Genomic DNA, 17,622 nt, shown 5'->3' on the forward strand with positions numbered 1-17,622 from the left:
AGACACTAAGGTCGTGGCTAAATCCAGGGTGGACTGAGAGGCGGAAGCTCCAGCAAACACAGTCCTGTGGCTGGAAGATGAATGCAGTACTTATTCCTGCACCAACAGACCCTTGCCTCTGGCCTTGGGCCTAGAGCATGATTTTTTGGTAGTTGCTGTTGGGGAAGAGGCCCTTGGGCTTTAACCTGCGGACAGCCTCCCTTAAATGCTTGGGCTGCAGCGGGGGCGTTTCTCCCCACATCTCACACACGTCCAGGGCCTCTTCCACCACCTCTCCAACAAAGACCTTGGCGATTCCAGCCATGGCAATGGCGGCGTTCTCAGACACCGAACTGCCGGTGATAGACTTCATCAGACCTGCAATGCGTGCTTTTGGGAAAGCTGACCGGCGACACACTTCGTAGCGGGCCAGCTGCTCCTCAGACATGGCAGACAGCAGGGCTGTCATCCTCTGAGCCTCCTCTGCATCCACGGTGGGCTTCCTCTCCTTCTTTCCTTTGGTATGTCTTTTCCGTCTTTTGGCGGCAGGAGGAGCTGAGGCTGAGGCCTCCTTGTCCCCTTCTGTGAGGTCCATGACATCCTCACTCCTGAGCTCACCTCCCTGATCCCTGGGTTCTTCCAAGTTCCCACCTAGGTCCTCAGGGATTCCATCCTTCTTGCTGCCCTTCAGACCTCGGGGCATGGCGAACATCTCAGCAGACACACCTGTTTGCCTGCCCATCTCCACGGGTGAGATTCAAGTCTGCCCCGTGACAGCAGCTGTAGAGGCAGAAGTTCTGGCTGGGGTGGTTTGATTACGGATCTGCAGCGAGAACCTTTCGAAGATTTTAGCTGCCGTGTTTCTGCTGAGCCACTTTAGCCATAACTGGACACAGCTCCCTGCCTCCCCTTCCCACACACAAACACACACGCTGAATTTTCTCACTTCCACAATGTGAAGAAACTTGTGGATGGAGAGTATATTAGTTTTACATCAATGCAGAATAAATTCTCACAAATTTTGGACACTTAAAACAAACCCCAGCTCAGAGGTCAGAAGTTCTACCAGTCCAAGTGACTGCCACCTGCTCAGAGCCACACGAGGGACCTCCGGGATGGGTCTGGCTGTGTGGTCGCTGCCTTCACCTGAGAAGGGTCTGGCTTCGATCTGACTCGAGGTGGTGGCAGAATTCAATGCCTTCGGGTTGTGAGCCCCAGGCCCACTTGTCTGTTCTGCCTGCTGCCGTGAGGACGCTCTCGGCTCCTGCAAGTGTTGCCCAGGTCTGGGCTGTGAGGCTCCCTGGGTCTGCACGGCCAGTGCCGGGGAATCTCCCACAGGGCAATGTCATCTCAGGGAGCTCCAGTCCTCCCTTATAAAGAGCTCGGATGATTGAACTAGACCCAGCCCTTAGCAGCTATTGGCTCAGGATATCCCTAAGGAAATCAGGGATTTGGGCGGGCTCATCAATTCACGCTTCCGCCCACCCCCAAGGGAGGGGCAGACACAGGGCGAGTCTCCGAGGGGCGGGAAATGCAGGGGGTATTTCAGAATTCAGTCTTCCTCACAGAATCGCAAAGTTCACGTTTCACAACCATAAAGAAACTATTTACGCTAAAAATGAGACTTTTTAAGAAGTTGCACTTAGAAAACTTCAATGTCTGAGAAAAAAATATCCCTAACGCACAGGGAAACAGGTGGCTTATCCAATACTCTGGAAATAAAATGGGCTGGGTGAGGGGAATATGAAAATATTATTTCAATTTCATCTCATTTTATTTATTTATTTATGTACTTATTGATTTATTTTTGAGACAGAGTCTCCCTCTGTCCCTCAGGCTGGATTACAGTGTCCTGAGCTCAGCTCACTGCAGCCTCCGCATCCTGGGCCCAAGGCATTCTCCTGCCTCAGCCTCCAGAGTAGCTGGGACTAAATGAGTACGCCACCACGCCAGGCAAATTTTTGTCTTTTTTATAAAGTGTAGAGGAGGTTTCACCATTTGGGCCAGGGTGGTCTTCAACTGCCAACTTCAGATGATCTGCCCCAACTTGCCTTCCAAAGTGAAGGGACTATAGGCGTGAGCCACTGAACCCAGACTATGATAGTTTCACACTGAGGCCTGAAGCTGCTCTGCCTTAGGATTTTTCCTGAGTTTTACGTTCTTGTCATGATGAGTTGCTAGTTCATATTTTCCGTTGGATCTTTTCGAAAGGGATTACTGATGAGATTATGGCTTTCTCACAAAGAATACCACTTTGGTGAAACTATACTGAAATCAGGAGTACCTTATGTTTCCGATACTTATCAAGCACAATATTTGAACACGGCGTGGTAGGTGAAAGTGTAGGAAGCAGAATTTGGCAAACCCCATTTTTTTTCAATTTCGACGGTTTCAGGTTTTTGGTTTCAGCCAAACTGAAGAATGTCCTAATGAGCTGTCAATTCACAGGCCATTACAGACAATTTTTGAAACTACATCACACTGTAATTTAAGGAGTACGATTCTAAAGAAATTTGAACAATCTGGTGGTATTGCTAACACCAAACAAGGTTGTTCAGCTCTTTCATCTTTAAAAACAAACAAACAAAAACATGATGTGGAATTCTCTCATTTTACCAAACAGCCGTACGCTCCCTTGAATATGTGACTATGAAACCCAAGTAATTGGAAGAAGAAAAATAAAGGAAACACCTCATCGGTCTCATTAATAGTTTTGTTGAGAATAGTTTATTTTTCAAAAACTGCTGTCTATGTCTTGATATTTTTAGACACGGCTAAAGCTGAAATTGCATGAATCCTCTCTCTAACATTCATGATACTAAAGAAACTTTTCCCAAGATTTGACTGCATTCATTTCATAAAAGCCCTGTCCTCTTCTCCCCTATGTATCTATATTAGCACTCTGCCTTCTACCCTCTTCCATAGGAAACACAAATCCGTCAATTGATCACTTAAGCCTTTCCAGTTTGGGTACAACATTTTCTGTAGTTGTACTCCTGAGATTTGTCCTTTATACTTCTAAAGACTAGACCCTAGATAATACATGCTTGGGAATAATGGAGCTATCTTGCTTAAACTTTATTTAGGCGTATGCTAATTACTTGTGGGGGGCAAAGGCAGGCAGTGAGGATGTTAAGCTTATCCCAAAATAGTCAATTTTGGAAAAGACACAAGTACAGGCCGGGCGTGGTGGCTCAGACCTGTAATCCCAGCACCTTGGGAGGCCGAGGCGGCCGGTCACGAGGTCAGGAGATCGACACCATCCTGGCTAACACGGTGAAACCCCGTCTCTGCTAAACATACACAAATTAGCCGGGCGTGGTGGCAGGCGCTTGTAGTCTCAGCTACTCGGGAGGCTGAGGCAGGAGAAGAGCACGAACCCGGGAGGCGGAGCTCTCAGTGAGCCGAGATTGCGCCACTGCACTCCGGCCTGGGCGGCAGAGTGGGATTCTGCCTCAAAAAAGAAAGAAAAAAAACATCTTCATATATATGAATGTGTGTGTGTGTGTGTGTGTGTGTGTCTGTGTGTGTGTGTGTACTCAGGTACACTCACTTTACTTCTGAGTTATCTCGTCACCACTTAACCAGCACCAATCAGAGACCACATTTTTCTAGGCAGTCTCCAAATGTACATTACAAATAGTAACGTACTTTAAGGATAGTAATGAAGCTCCGGGAAAAATTGCTTGTCTCCACCTCAGCAGACCAACCTGCCTGGGCCAGCTTCTCTCTTCCTCTACTCTTCAGAAAGTGCTAGACCTGCAACATCTGACAGAATACAGCTTCCATGACTCCTCAGTGCCATGGAAAAGGAACGAGCTGAGAGCAATCTAAAGACTGGGAGATATTAGGTCTCTTGGATCTTACTTCTTTTGGTTGCTCGAGCACTTTAATTCCCGAGAGAGCCCTCCCATCTCCATCAGTTCTTCCAGGAACCTGTACCCTCCTTGTGTCTCGAAGATACGCTGGTCTAACTTGTTACATGCCTTTACAAGAAAGTTGGTAAAAATAAAAGGAAAGCTGAACAACGTCACAATATGGAGGTATGAAACAGAATTTCCCCATACTTGGTAAAGTTTAGAAATTTGTGTAATACCCGAAGGCAGATTCTATGTACAATAAGTCCTAGTTTAAGAACAAGAGCTGAGGGTATGAGGAAATAAAACTATATTTTCCGGGAGTATCTCTGGCTTCAGGAAGAAAGAGCACATGTTACTCTCCATTCAATATTAGGGCTGAACTATGGGGTCTTTTCGATCCTTTTTGCTTACCCTCTGCGATTCAGGGGGCACATGGCAAAGGTAAACAGACTGAAACAGCACCGTGGATAGCTGTGAGCTGTGCTGGGAAGATTCACGGTGATTCCATAATAAATCTCAGGTCTTTCTTCTGTAACAAAAAATTCCTCTTTTCCATCATCAAGGTAAAGCCGAGTATGTACAAGTAGAGTATGCGATAACTTTGTCACTCGTGACGAACCTAGTCGGTCCGATACTTTAACAACTTCTCCAATGTCTCTGCACTCAGGTTGGATATTCTGAGTGGGTCATCGGTAGAATGAATGAAATCAAGAATACTCTAAAGCAATGTTTGGAAGTCAATTTCAGTGTCTCCGGAAGCACTGGGAAAATCACCATGTGTAACGAACGTGAAGTATCCACAGGCTCTCTCTGTGTCTTTGAAACTGCCCATGTGTTCATTAGAAACGGCGGCTTGAGGAAAGGTGGTTTTGGAATTGGTTTCCCTCTAGTCTTACGTGATGCATCTCTACTATATTGCATTATAATAAAGCAAAGGGTCACTTGCTGACATAAAGCACAGGAGGCAGGAATGGAAGAGTCAACTTAGAGAAAAAAAGTGCTTTTCGGTTTTATTTTCATTTCTGCAGTTTGGAAAACAGTTTAACAGTTTAACAGATTTTGTGGCGGCTCACAAAAATACATATGAGCGTTGAAAATGTACAGAAGAACAACAATTGGGAGACATTTCCGGAAGCTTCAGTTTCTGAAACCCAGACATGAGCCTACAAGCTAAGACACGGCTACACCAGGCTTCAGCGTGAAACCATACAACTCCTGGGAAGGGCTTCCCTCTCTGAACGCAGCTACCTGTCCACAGGATGCTCTAGGCCCAGGCACCTTTATTCTTCCAACTAGAGAGACATAGAAAGATGCCTCCATATCCCATGAAGATGCCCAAGCATTTGGCCAAGGCTCCTATGAAACAGTCTGCTGTCTTCATCCAGGTAAGGGCAACTTCACATTTTCAGACACTAAGGTCGTGGGTAAATCCAGGGTGGACTGAGAGGCGGAAGCTCCAGCAAACACAGTCCTGTGGCTGGAAGATGAATGCAGTACTTATTCCTGCACCAACAGACCCTTGCCTCTGGCCTTGGGCCTAGAGCATGATTTTTTGGTAGTTGCTGTTGGGGAAGAGGCCCTTGGGCTTTAACCTGCGGACAGCCTCCCTTAAATGCTTGGGCTGCAGCGGGGGCGTTTCTCCCCACATCTCACACACGTCCAGGGCCTCTTCCACCACCTCTCCAACAAAGACCTTGGCGATTCCAGCCATGGCAATGGCGGCGTTCTCAGACACCGAACTGCCGGTGATAGACTTCATCAGACCTGCAATGCGTGCTTTTGGGAAAGCTGACCGGCGACACACTTCGTAGCGGGCCAGCTGCTCCTCAGACATGGCAGACAGCAGGGCTGTCATCCTCTGAGCCTCCTCTGCATCCACGGTGGGCTTCCTCTCCTTCTTTCCTTTGGTATGTCTTTTCCGTCTTTTGGCGGCAGGAGGAGCTGAGGCTGAGGCCTCCTTGTCCCCTTCTGTGAGGTCCATGACATCCTCACTCCTGAGCTCACCTCCCTGATCCCTGGGTTCTTCCAAGTTCCCACCTAGGTCCTCAGGGATTCCATCCTTCTTGCTGCCCTTCAGACCTCGGGGCATGGCGAACATCTCAGCAGACACACCTGTTTGCCTGCCCATCTCCACGGGTGAGATTCAAGTCTGCCCCGTGACAGCAGCTGTAGAGGCAGAAGTTCTGGCTGGGGTGGTTTGATTACGGATCTGCAGCGAGAACCTTTCGAAGATTTTAGCTGCCGTGTTTCTGCTGAGCCACTTTAGCCATAACTGGACACAGCTCCCTGCCTCCCCTTCCGACACACAAACACACACGCTGAATTTTCTCACTTCCACAATGTGAAGAAACTTGTGGATGGAGAGTATATTAGTTTTACATCAATGCAGAATAAATTCTCACAAATTTTGGACTCTTAAAACAAACCCCAGCTCAGAGGTCAGAAGTTCTACCAGTCCAAGTGACTGCCACCTGCTCAGAGCCACACGAGGGACCTCCGGGATGGGTCTGGCTGTGTGGTCGCTGCCTTCACCTGAGAAGGGTCTGGCTTCGATCTGACTCGAGGTGGTGGCAGAATTCAATGCCTTCGGGTTGTGAGCCCCAGGCCCACTTGTCTGTTCTGCCTGCTGCCGTGAGGACGCTCTCGGCTCCTGCAAGTGTTGCCCAGGTCTGGGCTGTGAGGCTCCCTGGGTCTGCACGGCCAGTGCCGGGGAATCTCCCACAGGGCAATGTCATCTCAGGGAGCTCCAGTCCTCCCTTATAAAGAGCTCGGATGATTGAACTAGACCCAGCCCTTAGCAGCTATTGGCTCAGGATATCCCTAAGGAAATCAGGGATTTGGGCGGGCTCATCAATTCACGCTTCCGCCCACCCCCAAGGGAGGGGCAGACACAGGGCGAGTCTCCGAGGGGCGGGAAATGCAGGGGGTATTTCAGAATTCAGTCTTCCTCACAGAATCGCAAAGTTCACGTTTCACAACCATAAAGAAACTATTTACGCTAAAAATGAGACTTTTTAAGAAGTTGCACTTAGAAAACTTCAATGTCTGAGAAAAAAATATCCCTAACGCACAGGGAAACAGGTGGCTTATCCAATACTCTGGAAATAAAATGGGCTGGGTGAGGGGAATATGAAAATATTATTTCAATTTCATCTCATTTTATTTATTTATTTATGTACTTATTGATTTATTTTTGAGACAGAGTCTCCCTCTGTCCCTCAGGCTGGATTACAGTGTCCTGAGCTCAGCTCACTGCAGCCTCCGCATCCTGGGCCCAAGGCATTCTCCTGCCTCAGCCTCCAGAGTAGCTGGGACTAAATGAGTACGCCACCACGCCAGGCAAATTTTTGTCTTTTTTATAAAGTGTAGAGGAGGTTTCACCATTTGGGCCAGGGTGGTCTTCAACTGCCAACTTCAGATGATCTGCCCCAACTTGCCTTCCAAAGTGAAGGGACTATAGGCGTGAGCCACTGAACCCAGACTATGATAGTTTCACACTGAGGCCTGAAGCTGCTCTGCCTTAGGATTTTTCCTGAGTTTTACGTTCTTGTCATGATGAGTTGCTAGTTCATATTTTCCGTTGGATCTTTTCGAAAGGGATTACTGATGAGATTATGGCTTTCTCACAAAGAATACCACTTTGGTGAAACTATACTGAAATCAGGAGTACCTTATGTTTCCGATACTTATCAAGCACAATATTTGAACACGGCGTGGTAGGTGAAAGTGTAGGAAGCAGAATTTGGCAAACCCCATTTTTTTTCAATTTCGACGGTTTCAGGTTTTTGGTTTCAGCCAAACTGAAGAATGTCCTAATGAGCTGTCAATTCACAGGCCATTACAGACAATTTTTGAAACTACATCACACTGTAATTTAAGGAGTACGATTCTAAAGAAATTTGAACAATCTGGTGGTATTGCTAACACCAAACAAGGTTGTTCAGCTCTTTCATCTTTAAAAACAAACAAACAAAAACATGATGTGGAATTCTCTCATTTTACCAAACAGCCGTACGCTCCCTTGAATATGTGACTATGAAACCCAAGTAATTGGAAGAAGAAAAATAAAGGAAACACCTCATCGGTCTCATTAATAGTTTTGTTGAGAATAGTTTATTTTTCAAAAACTGCTGTCTATGTCTTGATATTTTTAGACACGGCTAAAGCTGAAATTGCATGAATCCTCTCTCTAACATTCATGCTACTAAAGAAACTTTTCCCAAGATTTGACTGCATTCATTTCATAAAAGCCCTGTCCTCTTCTCCCCTATGTATCTATATTAGCACTCTGCCTTCTACCCTCTTCCATAGGAAACACAAATCCGTCAATTGATCACTTAAGCCTTTCCAGTTTGGGTACAACATTTTCTGTAGTTGTACTCCTGAGATTTGTCCTTTATACTTCTAAAGACTAGACCCTAGATAATACATGCTTGGGAATAATGGAGCTATCTTGCTTAAACTTTATTTAGGCGTATGCTAATTACTTGTGGGGGGCAAAGGCAGGCAGTGAGGATGTTAAGCTTATCCCAAAATAGTCAATTTTGGAAAAGACACAAGTACAGGCCGGGCGTGGTGGCTCAGACCTGTAATCCCAGCACTTTGGGAGGCCGAGGAGGCCGGTCACGAGGTCAGGAGATCGACACCATCCTGGCTAACACGGTGAAACCCCGTCTCTGCTAAACATACACAAATTAGCCGGGCGTGGTGGCAGGCGCTTGTAGTCTCAGCTACTCGGGAGGCTGAGGCAGGAGAAGAGCACGAACCCGGGAGGCGGAGCTCTCAGTGAGCCAAGATTGCGCCACTGCACTCCGGCCTGGGCGGCAGAGTGGGATTCTGCCTCAAAAAAGAAAGAAAAAAAACATCTTCATATATATGAATGTGTGTGTGTGTGTGTGTGTGTGTCTGTGTGTGTGTGTGTACTCAGGTACACTCACTTTACTTCTGAGTTATCTCGTCACCACTTAACCAGCACCAATCAGAGACCACATTTTTCTAGGCAGTCTCCAAATGTACATTACAAATAGTAACGTACTTTAAGGATAGTAATGAAGCTCCGGGAAAAATTGCTTGTCTCCACCTCAGCAGACCAACCTGCCTGGGCCAGCTTCTCTCTTCCTCTACTCTTCAGAAAGTGCTAGACCTGCAACATCTGACAGAATACAGCTTCCATGACTCCTCAGTGCCATGGAAAAGGAACGAGCTGAGAGCAATCTAAAGACTGGGAGATATTAGGTCTCTTGGATCTTACTTCTTTTGGTTGCTCGAGCACTTTAATTCCCGAGAGAGCCCTCCCATCTCCATCAGTTCTTCCAGGAACCTGTACCCTCCTTGTGTCTCTAAGATACGCTGGTCTAACTTGTTACATGCCTTTACAAGAAAGTTGGTAAAAATAAAAGGAAAGCTGAACAACGTCACAATATGGAGGTATGAAACAGAATTTCTCCATACTTGGTAAAGTTTAGAAATTTGTGTAATACCCGAAGGCAGATTCTATGTACAATAAGTCCTAGTTTAAGAACAAGAGCTGAGGGTATGAGGAAATAAAACTATATTTTCCGGGAGTATCTCTGGCTTCAGGAAGAAAGAGCACATGTTACTCTCCATTCAATATTAGGGCTGAACTATGGGGTCTTTTCGATCCTTTTTGCTTACCCTCTGCGATTCAGGGGGCACATGGCAAAGGTAAACAGACTGAAACAGCACCGTGGATAGCTGTGAGCTGTGCTGGGAAGATTCACGGTGATTCCATAATAAATCTCAGGTCTTTCTTCTGTAACAAAAAATTCCTCTTTTCCATCATCAAGGTAAAGCCGAGTATGTACAAGTAGAGTATGCGATAACTTTGTCACTCGTGACGAACCTAGTCGGTCCGATACTTTAACAACTTCTCCAATGTCTCTGCACTCAGGTTGGATATTCTGAGTGGGTCATCGGTAGAATGAATGAAATCAAGAATACTCTAAAGCAATGTTTGGAAGTCAATTTCAGTGTCTCCGGAAGCACTGGGAAAATCACCATGTGTAACGAACGTGAAGTATCCACAGGCTCTCTCTGTGTCTTTGAAACTGCCCATGTGTTCATTAGAAACGGCGGCTTGAGGAAAGGTGGTTTTGGAATTGGTTTCCCTCTAGTCTTACGTGATGCATCTCTACTATATTGCATTATAATAAAGCAAAGGGTCACTTGCTGACATAAAGCACAGGAGGCAGGAATGGAAGAGTCAACTTAGAGAAAAAAAGTGCTTTTCGGTTTTATTTTCATTTCTGCAGTTTGGAAAACAGTTTAACAGTTTAACAGATTTTGTGGCGGCTCACAAAAATACATATGAGCGTTGAAAATGTACAGAAGAACAACAATTGGGAGACATTTCCGGAAGCTTCAGTTTCTGAAACCCAGACATGAGCCTACAAGCTAAGACACGGCTACACCAGGCTTCAGCGTGAAACCATACAACTCCTGGGAAGGGCTTCCCTCTCTGAACGCAGCTACCTGTCCACAGGATGCTCTAGGCCCAGGCACCTTTATTCTTCCAACTAGAGAGACATAGAAAGATGCCTCCATATCCCATGAAGATGCCCAAGCATTTGGCCAAGGCTCCTATGAAACAGTCTGCTGTCTTCATCCAGGTAAGGGCAACTTCACATTTTCAGACACTAAGGTCGTGGGTAAATCCAGGGTGGACTGAGAGGCGGAAGCTCCAGCAAACACAGTCCTGTGGCTGGAAGATGAATGCAGTACTTATTCCTGCACCAACAGACCCTTGCCTCTGGCCTTGGGCCTAGAGCATGATTTTTTGGTAGTTGCTGTTGGGGAAGAGGCCCTTGGGCTTTAACCTGCGGACAGCCTCCCTTAAATGCTTGGGCTGCAGCGGGGGCGTTTCTCCCCACATCTCACACACGTCCAGGGCCTCTTCCACCACCTCTCCAACAAAGACCTTGGCGATTCCAGCCATGGCAATGGCGGCGTTCTCAGACACCGAACTGCCGGTGATAGACTTCATCAGACCTGCAATGCGTGCTTTTGGGAAAGCTGACCGGCGACACACTTCGTAGCGGGCCAGCTGCTCCTCAGACATGGCAGACAGCAGGGCTGTCATCCTCTGAGCCTCCTCTGCATCCACGGTGGGCTTCCTCTCCTTCTTTCCTTTGGTATGTCTTTTCCGTCTTTTGGCGGCAGGAGGAGCTGAGGCTGAGGCCTCCTTGTCCCCTTCTGTGAGGTCCATGACATCCTCACTCCTGAGCTCACCTCCCTGATCCCTGGGTTCTTCCAAGTTCCCACCTAGGTCCTCAGGGATTCCATCCTTCTTGCTGCCCTTCAGACCTCGGGGCATGGCGAACATCTCAGCAGACACACCTGTTTGCCTGCCCATCTCCACGGGTGAGATTCAAGTCTGCCCCGTGACAGCAGCTGTAGAGGCAGAAGTTCTGGCTGGGGTGGTTTGATTACGGATCTGCAGCGAGAACCTTTCGAAGATTTTAGCTGCCGTGTTTCTGCTGAGCCACTTTAGCCATAACTGGACACAGCTCCCTGCCTCCCCTTCCGACACACAAACACACACGCTGAATTTTCTCACTTCCACAATGTGAAGAAACTTGTGGATGGAGAGTATATTAGTTTTACATCAATGCAGAATAAATTCTCACAAATTTTGGACTCTTAAAACAAACCCCAGCTCAGAGGTCAGAAGTTCTACCAGTCCAAGTGACTGCCACCTGCTCAGAGCCACACGAGGGACCTCCGGGATGGGTCTGGCTGTGTGGTCGCTGCCTTCACCTGAGAAGGGTCTGGCTTCGATCTGACTCGAGGTGGTGGCAGAATTCAATGCCTTCGGGTTGTGAGCCCCAGGCCCACTTGTCTGTTCTGCCTGCTGCCGTGAGGACGCTCTCGGCTCCTGCAAGTGTTGCCCAGGTCTGGGCTGTGAGGCTCCCTGGGTCTGCACGGCCAGTGCCGGGGAATCTCCCACAGGGCAATGTCATCTCAGGGAGCTCCAGTCCTCCCTTATAAAGAGCTCGGATGATTGAACTAGACCCAGCCCTTAGCAGCTATTGGCTCAGGATATCCCTAAGGAAATCAGGGATTTGGGCGGGCTCATCAATTCACGCTTCCGCCCACCCCCAAGGGAGGGGCAGACACAGGGCGAGTCTCCGAGGGGCGGGAAATGCAGGGGGTATTTCAGAATTCAGTCTTCCTCACAGAATCGCAAAGTTCACGTTTCACAACCATAAAGAAACTATTTACGCTAAAAATGAGACTTTTTAAGAAGTTGCACTTAGAAAACTTCAATGTCTGAGAAAAAAATATCCCTAACGCACAGGGAAACAGGTGGCTTATCCAATACTCTGGAAATAAAATGGGCTGGGTGAGGGGAATATGAAAATATTATTTCAATTTCATCTCATTTTATTTATTTATTTATGTACTTATTGATTTATTTTTGAGACAGAGTCTCCCTCTGTCCCTCAGGCTGGATTACAGTGTCCTGAGCTCAGCTCACTGCAGCCTCCGCATCCTGGGCCCAAGGCATTCTCCTGCCTCAGCCTCCAGAGTAGCTGGGACTAAATGAGTACGCCACCACGCCAGGCAAATTTTTGTCTTTTTTATAAAGTGTAGAGGAGGTTTCACCATTTGGGCCAGGGTGGTCTTCAACTGCCAACTTCAGATGATCTGCCCCAACTTGCCTTCCAAAGTGAAGGGACTATAGGCGTGAGCCACTGAACCCAGACTATGATAGTTTCACACTGAGGCCTGAAGCTGCTCTGCCTTAGGATTTTTCCTGAGTTTTACGTTCTTGTCATGATGAGTTGCTAGTTCATATTTTCCGTTGGATCTTTTCGAAAGGGATTACTGATGAGATTATGGCTTTCTCACAAAGAATACCACTTTGGTGAAACTATACTGAAATCAGGAGTACCTTATGTTTCCGATACTTATCAAGCACAATATTTGAACACGGCGTGGTAGGTGAAAGTGTAGGAAGCAGAATTTGGCAAACCCCATTTTTTTTCAATTTCGACGGTTTCAGGTTTTTGGTTTCAGCCAAACTGAAGAATGTCCTAATGAGCTGTCAATTCACAGGCCATTACAGACAATTTTTGAAACTACATCACACTGTAATTTAAGGAGTACGATTCTAAAGAAATTTGAACAATCTGGTGGTATTGCTAACACCAAACAAGGTTGTTCAGCTCTTTCATCTTTAAAAACAAACAAACAAAAACATGATGTGGAATTCTCTCATTTTACCAAACAGCCGTACGCTCCCTTGAATATGTGACTATGAAACCCAAGTAATTGGAAGAAGAAAAATAAAGGAAACACCTCATCGGTCTCATTAATAGTTTTGTTGAGAATAGTTTATTTTTCAAAAACTGCTGTCTATGTCTTGATATTTTTAGACACGGCTAAAGCTGAAATTGCATGAATCCTCTCTCTAACATTCATGCTACTAAAGAAACTTTTCCCAAGATTTGACTGCATTCATTTCATAAAAGCCCTGTCCTCTTCTCCCCTATGTATCTATATTAGCACTCTGCCTTCTACCCTCTTCCATAGGAAACACAAATCCGTCAATTGATCACTTAAGCCTTTCCAGTTTGGGTACAACATTTTCTGTAGTTGTACTCCTGAGATTTGTCCTTTATACTTCTAAAGACTAGACCCTAGATAATACATGCTTGGGAATAATGGAGCTATCTTGCTTAAACTTTATTTAGGCGTATGCTAATTACTTGTGGGGGGCAAAGGCAGGCAGTGAGGATGTTAAGCTTATCCCAAAATAGTCAATTTTGGAAAAGACACAAGTACAGGCCGGGCGTGGTGGCTCAGACCTGTAATCCCAGCACCTTGGGAGGCCGAGGCGGCCGGTCACGAGGTCAGGAGATCGACACCATCCTGGCTAACACGGTGAAACCCCGTCTCTGCTAAACATACACAAATTAGCCGGGCGTGGTGGCAGGCGCTTGTAGTCTCAGCTACTCGGGAGGCTGAGGCAGGAGAAGAGCACGAACCCGGGAGGCGGAGCTCTCAGTGAGCCGAGATTGCGCCACTGCACTCCGGCCTGGGCGGCAGAGTGGGATTCTGCCTCAAAAAAGAAAGAAAAAAAACATCTTCATATATATGAATGTGTGTGTGTGTGTGTGTGTGTGTCTGTGTGTGTGTGTGTACTCAGGTACACTCACTTTACTTCTGAGTTATCTCGTCACCACTTAACCAGCACCAATCAGAGACCACATTTTTCTAGGCAGTCTCCAAATGTACATTACAAATAGTAACGTACTTTAAGGATAGTAATGAAGCTCCGGGAAAAATTGCTTGTCTCCACCTCAGCAGACCAACCTGCCTGGGCCAGCTTCTCTCTTCCTCTACTCTTCAGAAAGTGCTAGACCTGCAACATCTGACAGAATACAGCTTCCATGACTCCTCAGTGCCATGGAAAAGGAACGAGCTGAGAGCAATCTAAAGACTGGGAGATATTAGGTCTCTTGGATCTTACTTCTTTTGGTTGCTCGAGCACTTTAATTCCCGAGAGAGCCCTCCCATCTCCATCAGTTCTTCCAGGAACCTGTACCCTCCTTGTGTCTCTAAGATACGCTGGTCTAACTTGTTACATGCCTTTACAAGAAAGTTGGTAAAAATAAAAGGAAAGCTGAACAACGTCACAATATGGAGGTATGAAACAGAATTTCTCCATACTTGGTAAAGTTTAGAAATTTGTGTAATACCCGAAGGCAGATTCTATGTACAATAAGTCCTAGTTTAAGAACAAGAGCTGAGGGTATGAGGAAATAAAACTATATTTTCCGGGAGTATCTCTGGCTTCAGGAAGAAAGAGCACATGTTACTCTCCATTCAATATTAGGGCTGAACTATGGGGTCTTTTCGATCCTTTTTGCTTACCCTCTGCGATTCAGGGGGCACATGGCAAAGGTAAACAGACTGAAACAGCACCGTGGATAGCTGTGAGCTGTGCTGGGAAGATTCACGGTGATTCCATAATAAATCTCAGGTCTTTCTTCTGTAACAAAAAATTCCTCTTTTCCATCATCAAGGTAAAGCCGAGTATGTACAAGTAGAGTATGCGATAACTTTGTCACTCGTGACGAACCTAGTCGGTCCGATACTTTAACAACTTCTCCAATGTCTCTGCACTCAGGTTGGATATTCTGAGTGGGTCATCGGTAGAATGAATGAAATCAAGAATACTCTAAAGCAATGTTTGGAAGTCAATTTCAGTGTCTCCGGAAGCACTGGGAAAATCACCATGTGTAACGAACGTGAAGTATCCACAGGCTCTCTCTGTGTCTTTGAAACTGCCCATGTGTTCATTAGAAACGGCGGCTTGAGGAAAGGTGGTTTTGGAATTGGTTTCCCTCTAGTCTTACGTGATGCATCTCTACTATATTGCATTATAATAAAGCAAAGGGTCACTTGCTGACATAAAGCACAGGAGGCAGGAATGGAAGAGTCAACTTAGAGAAAAAAAGTGCTTTTCGGTTTTATTTTCATTTCTGCAGTTTGGAAAACAGTTTAACAGTTTAACAGATTTTGTGGCGGCTCACAAAAATACATATGAGCGTTGAAAATGTACAGAAGAACAACAATTGGGAGACATTTCCGGAAGCTTCAGTTTCTGAAACCCAGACATGAGCCTACAAGCTAAGACACGGCTACACCAGGCTTCAGCGTGAAACCATACAACTCCTGGGAAGGGCTTCCCTCTCTGAACGCAGCTACCTGTCCACAGGATGCTCTAGGCCCAGGCACCTTTATTCTTCCAACTAGAGAGACATAGAAAGATGCCTCCATATCCCATGAAGATGCCCAAGCATTTGGCCAAGGCTCCTATGAAACAGTCTGCTGTCTTCATCCAGGTAAGGGCAACTTCACATTTTCAGACACTAAGGTCGTGGGTAAATCCAGGGTGGACTGAGAGGCGGAAGCTCCAGCAAACACAGTCCTGTGGCTGGAAGATGAATGCAGTACTTATTCCTGCACCAACAGACCCTTGCCTCTGGCCTTGGGCCTAGAGCATGATTTTTTGGTAGTTGCTGTTGGGGAAGAGGCCCTTGGGCTTTAACCTGCGGACAGCCTCCCTTAAATGCTTGGGCTGCAGCGGGGGCGTTTCTCCCCACATCTCACACACGTCCAGGGCCTCTTCCACCACCTCTCCAACAAAGACCTTGGCGATTCCAGCCATGGCAATGGCGGCGTTCTCAGACACCGAACTGCCGGTGATAGACTTCATCAGACCTGCAATGCGTGCTTTTGGGAAAGCTGACCGGCGACACACTTCGTAGCGGGCCAGCTGCTCCTCAGACATGGCAGACAGCAGGGCTGTCATCCTCTGAGCCTCCTCTGCATCCACGGTGGGCTTCCTCTCCTTCTTTCCTTTGGTATGTCTTTTCCGTCTTTTGGCGGCAGGAGGAGCTGAGGCTGAGGCCTCCTTGTCCCCTTCTGTGAGGTCCATGACATCCTCACTCCTGAGCTCACCTCCCTGATCCCTGGGTTCTTCCAAGTTCCCACCTAGGTCCTCAGGGATTCCATCCTTCTTGCTGCCCTTCAGACCTCGGGGCATGGCGAACATCTCAGCAGACACACCTGTTTGCCTGCCCATCTCCACGGGTGAGATTCAAGTCTGCCCCGTGACAGCAGCTGTAGAGGCAGAAGTTCTGGCTGGGGTGGTTTGATTACGGATCTGCAGCGAGAACCTTTCGAAGATTTTAGCTGCCGTGTTTCTGCTGAGCCACTTTAGCCATAACTGGACACAGCTCCCTGCCTCCCCTTCCGACACACAAACACACACGCTGAATTTTCTCACTTCCACAATGTGAAGAAACTTGTGGATGGAGAGTATATTAGTTTTACATCAATGCAGAATAAATTCTCACAAATTTTGGACTCTTAAAACAAACCCCAGCTCAGAGGTCAGAAGTTCTACCAGTCCAAGTGACTGCCACCTGCTCAGAGCCACACGAGGGACCTCCGGGATGGGTCTGGCTGTGTGGTCGCTGCCTTCACCTGAGAAGAGTCTGGCTTCGATCTGACTCGAGGTGGTGGCAGAATTCAATGCCTTCGGGTTGTGAGCCCCAGGCCCACTTGTCTGTTCTGCCTGCTGCCGTGAGGACGCTCTCGGCTCCTGCAAGTGTTGCCCAGGTCTGGGCTGTGAGGCTCCCTGGGTCTGCACGGCCAGTGCCGGGGAATCTCCCACAGGGCAATGTCATCTCAGGGAGCTCCAGTCCTCCCTTATAAAGAGCTCGGATGATTGAACTAGACCCAGCCCTTAGCAGCTATTGGCTCAGGATATCCCTAAGGAAATCAGGGATTTGGGCGGGCTCATCAATTCACGCTTCCGCCCACCCCCAAGGGAGGGGCAGACACAGGGCGAGTCTCCGAGGGGCGGGAAATGCAGGGGGTATTTCAGAATTCAGTCTTCCTCACAGAATCGCAAAGTTCACGTTTCACAACCATAAAGAAACTATTTACGCTAAAAATGAGACTTTTTAAGAAGTTGCACTTAGAAAACTTCAATGTCTGAGAAAAAAATATCCCTAACGCACAGGGAAACAGGTGGCTTATCCAATACTCTGGAAATAAAATGGGCTGGGTGAGGGGAATATGAAAATATTATTTCAATTTCATCTCATTTTATTTATTTATTTATGTACTTATTGATTTATTTTTGAGACAGAGTCTCCCTCTGTCCCTCAGGCTGGATTACAGTGTCCTGAGCTCAGCTCACTGCAGCCTCCGCATCCTGGGCCCAAGGCATTCTCCTGCCTCA

This window comes from Pongo abelii, chromosome 13, assembly GCF_028885655.2.
Source record: "Pongo abelii isolate AG06213 chromosome 13, NHGRI_mPonAbe1-v2.0_pri, whole genome shotgun sequence".
NCBI lineage: Eukaryota > Metazoa > Chordata > Mammalia > Primates > Hominidae > Pongo > Pongo abelii.